The sequence below is a fragment of the Zea mays genome, chromosome 4 (assembly GCF_902167145.1).
Source record: "Zea mays cultivar B73 chromosome 4, Zm-B73-REFERENCE-NAM-5.0, whole genome shotgun sequence".
NCBI lineage: Eukaryota > Viridiplantae > Streptophyta > Magnoliopsida > Poales > Poaceae > Zea > Zea mays.
The window spans coordinates 55,367,385-55,378,557 of record NC_050099.1 but is presented as its reverse complement, the minus strand read 5'-3'; positions in this window follow the sequence as shown (position 1 = coordinate 55,378,557).

Here is an 11,173-nt window from a genome sequence, read left to right as displayed (position 1 = left end):
ACTCGGCAAAGCCTTTGCCGTGTGTTTTTCAGGCTTTGCCGAGTGCTTCAGGCACTCGTCAAAGCCGTCGATTCCGATTCAATGTAATTATATTTTATGTACAGGTCAAACTAGTTTAAGTTCAAATGAGTTTACAGTAAATAGTATCAATATTTATGTCTTTGATTAGGTTTAGTAAAAATATTTTATAACTAATTCACTAATACTTATTTGTATTATAGTAGTCGTTGTAGCTCTAGATTTTTTATGTTTATATTTATATGGATGATTATGAACCTAGACATATATATACAACACTCACTAATTTTTATATGAATCTAGTAAAATGGTAAAACAAATTTTAATTTGGGACAGAGAGAGTTATATATATTTATATAATTTTGGTCAAACTTTGTATCGTTTGACTTCTAAAAAGCGAGAGAACTATATTCTTTTAGGGATGGAGGGAGTAAGATGTATGTTATGGACCTATTTGGTACGACTCATCTTTAGTTCTTTCTTCATCCTAAAATATAATTCGTTTTAGACTAATCATATATTTATTAAGTAACATATGAATGTAGTTTATATATATGTCTATATTTATTATCATTTAAATGAATGTGGACGAAAAAATATGGGCTAGAAAGAACTATATTTTAAGATGAAGTGAAGTAAAGTAGTTTTTCGGCTTCCATTTTATAGAACAACTTCATCGGTGAAAATATATAAAAATGTTTGGTAAAACAACATCTCACGGAAGATTAGAGATGACAATATGTATATACCGGTCCGGGTAGTAGCATTCTATACCTATACCTATTAAAAAGATTATAACTGTTGGATTACTCATATCTAATCACAGGTATCGAATCTTACCCATACTCACTAGGGAAGTCTAAAATTCTAATATACCAATCACTCAAAAATGTCAATCAAACACAAAAAAGTTTAGCTTCAAATATAACAAACCATATTATTACATAACTTGATAGTTAAATAAATAATAGTCAGAGAAGTATTTTTACTTTAGCTAAGATTAGGGATGAAAACAGATACTTATTTGGATGCCAGTTTTTTGGTCTTTTTTATTGTGAATAAATAGGGTATAGAAGCAGCTATAGGTGTACATTCGGGCCGCCCGGCCCGGCACGGCCTGAAAGGGAATTAGGCTTACACCTAGTCCCTAATTAATTTTGGTGGTTGAATTGCCCAACACAAATAATTGGACTAACTAGTTTGCCCAAGTGTATAGATTATACAGGTGTAAAAGGTTCACACTCAGCCAATAAAAAGATCAAGTTTTGGATTCAACAAAGGAGCAAAGTGGCAACCGAAGGCACCTCTGGTCTGGAGGCACCGGACTGTCCGGTGCACCAGAGGACTCCAACTCGAACTTGCCAACTTCGGGAATTTCCAGAGGCGACTCCGCTATAATTCACCGGACTGTCCGGTGTACACCGGACTGTCCGGTGTACACCGGACAGTGTCCGGTGCGCCAAGGAAGAGCGGCCTCAGGAACTCGCCGGCTTCGGAAATCTCCAACGGCTAGTCCGCTATAATTCAACGGACATGTCCGGTGTGCACCGGACTGTCCGGTGCAACTCTGGAGCAACGGCTATTCGGCGCCAACGGCTACCTGCGGCGCATTAAATGCGCGCGCAGCGCGCGCAGAAGTCAGGCGCGACCATACTGGCGCACCGGACAAGGAACAGTGCATGTCCGGTGTGCACTGGACATGCAGGCGGGCCCACAAGTCAGAAGCTCCAACGGTCAGAATCCAACGGCAGTGATGACATGGCGGGGGCACCGGACATGTCCGGTGTGCACCGGACTGTCCGGTGCGCCATCGAACAGACAGCCTCCCAACGGCCACTTTTGGTGGTTGGGGCTATAAATACCCCAAACACCCCACCATTCATTGCATCCAAGTTTTCCACTTCTCAACCACTTACAAGAGCTAGGCATTCAATTCTAGACACACCAAAGAGATCAAATCCTCTCCAATTCCACAAAAGGCTTTAGTGATTAGCGAGAGAGATTTGTCGTGTTCTTTTGAGCTCTTGCGCTTGGATTGCTTCTTTTCTTTCTCACTTGTTCTTGTGATCAAAACTCCATTGTAATCAAGGCAAGAGGCACCAATTGTGTGGTGGCCCTTGCGGGGAAGTTTTTGTTCCCGGCTTTGATTTGAGAAGAGAAGCTCACTCGGTCCAAGGGACCGTTTGAGAGAGGGAAGGGTTGAAAGAGACCCGACCTTTGTGGCCTCCTCAACGGGGAGTAGGTTTGCGAGAACCGAACCTCGGTAAAACAAATCCGCGTGTCACACTCTTCATTTGCTTGCGATTTGTTTTGCGCCCTCTCTCGCGGACTCGTTTATATTTCTAACGCTAACCCGGCTTGTAGTTGTGTTTATATTTGTAAATTTCAGTTTCGCCCTATTCACCCCCCCTCTAGGCGACTATCAATTGGTATCAGAGCACGATGCTTCATTAAGAGCCTAACCGCTCGAAGTGATGTCGGGAGATCACGCCAAGAAGGAGATGGAGACCGGCGAAAAGCCCACTACAAGCCACGGGAGCACTTCATCGGAAGAGTCCCGCACCAAGAGGAGGGAGAAGAAGAAGAGCTCCTCCAACAAAGGGAAGGAGAAGAAATCTTTTTCTCACCACAAAGAGAAGAAGGAAAAATCTTCTTCCCACAAGCCGCATCGGAGTGAGGACAAGCCAAAGAGGATGAGGAAAGTGGTCTACTACGAGACCGACACTTCAACAACATCGACCTCCGGCTCCGATGCGCCCTCCGTAACTTCTAAACGCCAAGGGCGTAAGAAGTTTAGTAAGATCCCCCTACACTACCCTCGCATTTCTAAACATGCACCTTTACTTTCCGTCCCATTAGGCAAACCACCAACTTTTGATGGTGAAGATTATGCTAGGTGGAGTGATTTAATGTGATTTCATCTAACCTCACTCCACAAAAGTATATGGGATGTTGTTGAGTTTGGTGCACAGGTACCATCCGTAGGGGATAAAGACTATGATGAGGATGAGGTGGCCCAAATCGAGCACTTCAACTCTCAAGCGACAACAATACTCCTCGCCTCTTTAAGTAGAGAGGAGTATAACAAAGTTCAAGGGTTGAAGAGCGCCAAGGAGGTTTGGGATGTGCTCAAAACCGCGCACGAGGGAGATGAGCTCACAAAGATCACCAAGCGGGAAACGATCGAGGGGGAGCTCGGTCGGTTCCGGCTTCGCAAAGGGGAGGAGCCACAAAACATGTACAACCGGCTCAAGACCTTGGTGAACCAAGTGCGCAACCTCGGGAGCAAAAAGTGGGATGACCACGAGGTGGTTAAGGTTATTCTAAGATCTCTTATTTTCCTTAACCCCACTCAAGTTCAATTAATTCGTGGTAATCCTAGATATACCAAAATGACCCCCGAGGAAGTTATCGGGAATTTTGTTAGTTTTGAGTGCATGATCGAAGGCTCAAGGAAGATCAACGAGCTTGATGATCCCTCCACATCCGAAGCTCAACCCGTCGCATTCAAGGCGACGGAGGAAAAGAAGGAGGAGTCCACACCAAGTCGGCAACCAATCGACGCCTCCAAGCTCGACAATGAGGAAATGGCGCTCGTCATCAAGAGTTTCCGCCAAATCCTCAAGCAAAGAAGAGGGAAAGACTACAAGTCCCGCTCCAAGAAGGTTTGCTACAAATGTGGTAAGCCCGGTCACTTCATTGCTAAATGTCCATTATCAAGTGACAGTGACAGGGATAACGACAAGAAGGGCAAGAGGAGAGAAAAGAAGAGGTACTACAAGAAGAGGGGCGGCGATGCCCATGTTTGTCGGGAATGAGACTCCGGCGAAAGCTCAAGCGACTCCTCCGACGACGAGGACGCCGCCAACATCGCCGTCACCAAGGGACTCCTCTTCCCCAACGTCGGCCACAATTGCCTCATGGCAAAGGACGACAAAAAGAAGGTTAAATCTAAATCCTCCACTAAATATGAATCTTCTAGTGATGAAAATGTTAGTGATGAGGAAGATAACTTGCGATCTCTTTTTGCCAACCTCAACATGCAACAAAAAGAAAAACTTAATGAATTGATTAGTGCCATCCATGAAAAGGATGATCTCTTGGACACCCAAGAGGACTTCCTAATCAAGGAAAATAAAAAGCATGTTAAGGTTAAAAATTCTTATGCTCTAGAAGTAGAAAAATGTCAAAAACTATCTAGTGAGCTAAGCACTTGCCGTGAGATGATTGACAACCTTAAAAATGAAAATGCTAATTTGTTAGCTAAGGTTGATACTCATGTTTGCAATGTTTCAATTCTCAACCCTAGAGATAATAATGATGATTTGCTTGCTAGGATTGAAGAATTGAACATTTCTCTTACTAGTCTTAGATTAGAAAATGAGAATTTGATTGCTAAGGCTAAAGATTTTGATGTCTGCAAAGCTACAATTTCCGATCTTAGAGATAAAAATGATATTCTTCATGCTAAGATTGTTGAACTTAATTCTTGCAAACCAACTACATCTACCATTGAGCATGTCACTATTTGTACTAGATGTAGAGATGTTGATATCAATGCTATACATGATCACATGACTTTAATTAAGCAACAAAATGATCATATAGCTAAATTAGATGCTAAAATTGTCGAGCATAACTTAGAAAATGAAAAATTTAAATTTGCTCGTAGTATGCTTTATAATGGGAGACGCCCGGGCATTAAGGATGGCATTGGCTTCCAAAGGGGAGACAATGTCAAACTTAGTGCCCCTCCTAAAAAATTGTCCAATTTTGTTAAGGGCAAGGCTCCCATGCCTCAGGATAACGAGGGTTACATTTTGTACCCTGCTGGTTATCCCGAGAGCAAGATTAGGAGAATTCATTCTAGGAAGTCTCACTCTGGCCCTAATCATGCTTTCATGTATAAGGGTGAGACATCTAGCTCTAGGCAACCAACCCGTGCTAAGTTGCCTAAAAAGAAAACTCCTAGTGCATCAAATGATCATGACATTTCATTTAAAACCTTTGATGCATCTTATGTGTTGACTAACAAATCAGGCAAAGTAGTTGCCAAATATGTTGGGGGCAAGCACAAGGGGTCAAAGACTTGTGTTTGGGTACCCAAAGTTCTTGTGTCTAATGCCAAAGGACCCAAAACCATTTGGGTACCTAAAGTCAAGAACTAAACTTGTTTTGTAGGTTTATGCATCCGGGGGCTCAAGTTGGATCATCGACAGCGGGTGCACAAACTACATGACAGGGGAGAAGAAAATGTTCTCCTCCTATGAGAAAAACCAAGATCCCCAACGAGCTATCACATTCGGGGATGGAAATCAAGGTTTGGTCAAAGGATTGGGTAAAATTGCTATATCACCTGACCATACTATTTCCAATGTTTTTCTTGTAGATTCTTTAGATTACAATTTGCTTTCTGTATCTCAATTATGTCAAATGGGCTACAACTGTCTCTTTACTGATGTAGGTGTCACTGTCTTTAGAAGAAATGATGATTCAATAGCATTTAAGGGTGTGTTAGAGAGTCAGCTATACTTAGTAGATTTTGATAAAGCTGAACTCGACACATGCTTAATTGCTAAAACTAACATGGGTTGGCTCTGGCACCGCCGACTTGCCCATGTTGGGATGAAGAATCTTCATAAGCTTCTAAAGGGGGAACACATTTTAGGACTAACAAATGTTCATTTTGAGAAAGACAGGATTTGTAGCGCATGTCAAGCAGGAAAGCAAGTTGGAGCCCATCATCCACACAAGAACATCATGACGACCGACAGGCCGCTTGAGCTACTCCACATGGATCTATTCGGCCCAATTGCTTACATAAGCATCGGCGGGAGTAAGTATTGTCTTGTAATAGTGGATGATTATTCTCGCTTCACTTGGGTATTCTTTTTGCAGGAAAAATCTCAAACCCAAGAGACCTTAAAGGGATTCTTGAGACGAGCTCAAAATGAGTTCGGCTTAAGGATCAAGAAGATTAGAAGCGACAACGGAACGAAGTTCAAGAACTCTCAAATCGAAGGCTTCCTTGAGGAGGAGGGCATCAAGCATGAGTTCTCTTCTCCCTACACGCCACAACAAAATGGTGTAGTGGAGAGGAAGAATAGAACTCTATTGGACATGGCAAGAACCATGCTTGATGAGTACAAAACTTCGGATCGGTTTTGGGCCGAGGCGGTCAACACCGCCTGCTATGCCATCAACCGGCTATATCTTCACCGAATCCTCAAGAAGACATCGTATGAACTCCTAACCGGTAAAAAGCCCAACATTTCATATTTTAGAGTCTTTGGTAGCAAATGCTTTATTCTTGTTAAAAGAGGTAGAAAATCTAAATTTGCTCCTAAGACTGTAGAAGGCTTTTTACTAGGATATGACTCAAACACAAGGGCATATAGAGTCTTTAACAAGTCCTCAGGACTTGTTGAAGTTTCTTGTGACGTTGTGTTTGATGAGACTAACGGCTCTCAAGTAGAGCAAGTTGATCTTGATGAGATAGGTGATGAAGAGGCTCCATGCACAGCGCTAAGGAACATGTCCATTGGGGATGTGTGTCCTAAGGAATCCGAAGAGCCTCCAAGAGCACAAGATCAACCATCCTCCTCCACGCAAGCATCTCCACCAACTCAAAATGAGGATGAGGCTCATGTTGATGAAGAAGAAGATCAATCAAATGAACCACCTCAAGATGATGGCATAGATCGAGGGGGAGATGCAAATGATCAAGACAAGGAGGATGAAGAACAAAGACCGCCACACCCAAGAGTCCACCAAGCAATTCAACGAGATCACCCCGTCGACACCATCCTCGGCGACATTCATAAGGGGGTAACTACTAGATCTCGTGTTGCACATTTTTGTAAGCATTACTCTTTTGTTTCCTCTATTGAGCCACACAGGGTAGAGGAAGCACTCCAAGATTCAGATTGGGTGGTGGCGATGCAAGAGGAGCTCAACAACTTCACTAGGAATGAGGTATGGCATTTAGTTCCACGTCCTAACCAAAATGTTGTAGGAACCAAATGGGTCTTCCGCAACAAGCAAGATGAGCATGGTGTGGTGACAAGGAACAAAGCTCGACTTGTGGCCAAGGGATACTCCCAAGTCGAAGGTTTGGATTTCGGTGAAACCTATGCACCCGTAGCTAGGCTTGAGTCAATTCGTATATTATTGGCCTATGCTACTTACCATGGCTTTAAGCTTTATCAAATGGACGTGAAAAGTGCCTTCCTCAATGGACCAATCAAGGAAGAGGTCTATGTTGAGCAACCTCCTGGCTTTGAAGACAGTAAGTACCCTAACCATGTCTATAAGCTCTCTAAGGCGCTTTATGGGCTCAAGCAAGCCCCAACAGCATGGTATGAATGCCTTAGAGATTTCCTTATTGCTAATGGCTTCAAAATCGGAAAGGCCGATCCTACACTCTTTACTAAAACACTTGAAAATGATTTGTTTGTATGTAAAATCTATGTTGATGTTATTATATTTGGGTCTACTAACGAATCTACATGTGAAGAGTTTAGTAGGATCATGACACAGAAGTTCGAGATGTCTATGATGGGGGAGTTGAAGTATTTTCTAGGATTTCAAGTGAAGCAGCTCCAAGAGGGCACCTTCATTAGCCAAACGAAGTACACTCAAGACACTCTAAACAAGTTTGGGATGAAGGATGCCAAGCCCATCAAGACACCCATGGGAACTAATGGGCATCTCGACCTCGACACGGGAGGTAAGTCCGTGGATCAAAAGGTATACCGGTCGATGTTGGGGGCCTTCGGCTTCCGAAGGTCCTCAAAAACATGATTTAACAATGTTTCTGGAGTATAATGTGTGAACAGGTATCTTCGGACTTGAATCAGAAAGGGAGAAGCTCAAAAGATACGAAGGTTGACACAGTGCCGAAGCTGTGAAGCAGGAAAGCTTCGGCATGTTCGCAGAAAGGGGAACCGACTTAAAGATGAAAAGGCCATTTAGACCTCGATAGAATGCTATAGAATTATCACCAAATGTAAAGGGCATGTATGTAATTTTGTATGGGTTGTACCCCGTGCCTATAAATAGGTGAACAGTACCCCCGTACTGTTCACACTGACTTGGCATTTGCTTTTGCGTCACACTTGTATTTTCATCTCCTTCCAAGCCGAAGGTACATTTATAATTCAATATTGTTTCTATTTCTTTATGATGAGTTAATAAAGTTAAATGAATAATGTTATATGATTATTCACGCTATCTTTTATGTTTCATATGCTTCGTCTTTTACTAATGTATATTGTAGTGATGAAGGTTAATCCTTCATGACCTTCGTCCGGAGATCGTTATATCCTAAGGGAAATAATGCTTCGAAGGACGAAGGATCTTAATGTTTAACATTTTCTGTGTTGTCTTGTTCTTAACTCATAGCATTTGAGAACAAGTCCCCAACATTGGCGCCCACCTCCGGTGAACTCACTTCCACTTCGAGTCTTCGTGAACACCTTCGGAAGCTATAGACCTTCGCTATGGCGCCGAAGAAAGCTTCAGCGGCTGGGGCTGCAGCACTACAACCGCTGGACCACAACCAGGAGACCGTCTCTCTTCGGGAGGCCAGAAGCCAGAAGAGAAAAGCTGTTAGCCCGACGCTTGAGGAAGAAGAGCTAGACCAAGAAATCAGAGAGATGGAGATGCTACATCAACAAGTGCAGAGGAAGAAGGAGAAGATGGCCCGCCTAGCTGAGTTGCAAAGGCAAATTGACGAAGCTTCTGAGGAAGTTCGCCATCTCACTCACGATGAGCAGAACAGAAGGCCTCATCAGAAAGACCTTCATCAGGAGGGCTTCGTCAACGAAGACGACTGGTATGATAATTTCCATCAGGGAAATTTTGTTTTTGATGATGCTTCTCCTCTGTCTGCTGAGCTGCAGGCTACTCCTTGGCCTCCATCCTATAAGCCACCCCAGCTCCCCATGTTTGACGGCCACTCCGACCCGAAGCAATTCTTGATGAGCTATGAAGCAACAGTGTCTTCGTACGGGGGCAACGCTGCAATCATGGCGAAGTCTTTCGTCATGGCCGTCAGGAATGTTGCTCAGACCTGGTATTCCTCCCTTCGGCCAGGAACAATCACTTCATGGCAGAAGCTGAAGGATATGTTACTGACCAGCTTTCAAGGATTTCAAACGAAGCCGGTTACAGCTCAAGCCCTCTTCCAGTGTATTCAGGATCACGAAGAATACCTTCAGGCGTATGTCCGAAGGTTCTTACGATTGAGGGCGCAGGCACCAACGGTGCCCAATGAAATCGTTATCGAAGCCATGATCAAGGGGCTTCGTCCTGGACCTGCAGCTCAATACTTTGCTCGGAAGCCTCCTCAGACCTTGGAGAAATTGCTCCAAAAGATGGATGAGTACATTCGTGCTGACAATGACTTTCGCCAAAGAAGGGAGGAGGCCTTCAGATTTTCTGAGATGACCAGGGGCTTCGGAGGAAGATACTACCCGAGGCATGTCCGTTCCATTCACAGCACTCAGAATGATGATAAGGGGAGTCAGCAAAACAGGCCGCAGTGCTCCTCACAGGCTTCGGGGCAACAACAAACTTCCTTTCGGCCACCAGCTCCAAGAGGCAGAGGCGCCAGGGGCTTCGGCGGAAGATTCGGAGATCAGCCAAGGAGACTGTTTTGCCTATTCTGTGGAGAGGGCAAGGGCCACACCACTAGGACGTGCCATGTTACAATCCAGAAGCAAAAGGAACTAGCCGAAGCTGCATCTCAACAAGCTCAGTCGAAGCAGGTTATGCATACTGCTTCGTTTCATCCGCCTTATGTCCCACAATACATAGACAACCACCCTGCGGCTTCTGTAGCTTCGGCAAGTCAACCTCAAGCTTCCTGGCAGCAGCTTCCGCCTCCACCTCCATTGCAGCAAGGTCAACAGCCAGAAGGGAGTCAATACGCTCCACAGCAGAGGGACTTCAGAGAACAGTCCGAAGCTCGCACAGTCAACAGCACTGTGCCAGAGTCGAAGCACATTTATTGACATATCCTACCTTTGATAGCAGTCTTTTCTATTCAGTTTTATTTTCTGTGAAGCAAAAAACATTGATAGTTTCCATGTAATAATTTCGTTGTTTCCACGAGAAAAATTTATTTGATTCACAGGCCTAAGTTGCCGAAGCCTAAAATTTCTTCCGTTACCAAGAAGGACCTTCGGACTAAAAATCCTTCGGAGTAACAAAAAGTCGTTCTAAGGAACGCAGAGTAAGTTTATAAAGTCACAAAAAGTCGTTCCAAAGGGAGCGCAGCGTAAGTTTTCTGCTCAGAAGTCGTTCCTAAAGGAATGCAGAGCCTACAGCGAAAAATCAACGCTGATACCGTCTAAGTAAAAGACGAAGAAGCTCCTAAGGGAGGCTTACAGCGAAAAGTCAACGCTGATACCGTCTAAGTAAAAGACGAAGAAGCTCCTAAGGGAGGCTTACAGCGAAAAGTCAACGCTGATGCCGTCTAAGTAAAAGACGAAGAAGCTCCAAAGACGTTCCTAAGGGAATGCAGAGCTTACGAATATATTTTATGTGTATCTTCGGAACAAATGTCACATGCATAACATAACATCATCACATCATTTTGCATAGCATAAGCATCATACATCATATCGCATTTGGCAAGAGAAGGGGACACTCTCAACCTTCGAAGGGATGCTTTGAAAAAGTGACATTGAAATTGTATAGCTTCGGAATACAGCTTCGGGGAATATTTTCACGAAACATGGGCGAACTTTATCAGATCAATATCAAAGTTGCATAGCTTCGGAAAATAGCTTCGGAAAATGTTTTCACGAGGCATCGATGTCATTCATCAGAATAATTTTGACGAAGGCTATCTTCTTCACGACGCATGAAAAGAAGGGAAGGTGTTTTTTCGCCGAAGGCTCAAAAGTGGTATGTATTTAAAGTTTCATGCATCGTAAAGAATTCAATAATGAAAAGAGACTTGTATATTACATTCAAATGTACAAAGTGTTGCATAGATTACACTTTAAATGTTTTTTCCAAATAGCACCTAATCTTCCCTCAATACTGCTTCGGCGGCTTCATTCAGAAGTTGGTCAACAACCTTGTCCATGATAGTTTCGGCCATTTGATTAATTTCTTCATCCCCTTTTGTGTGGGGGTCGGCAGA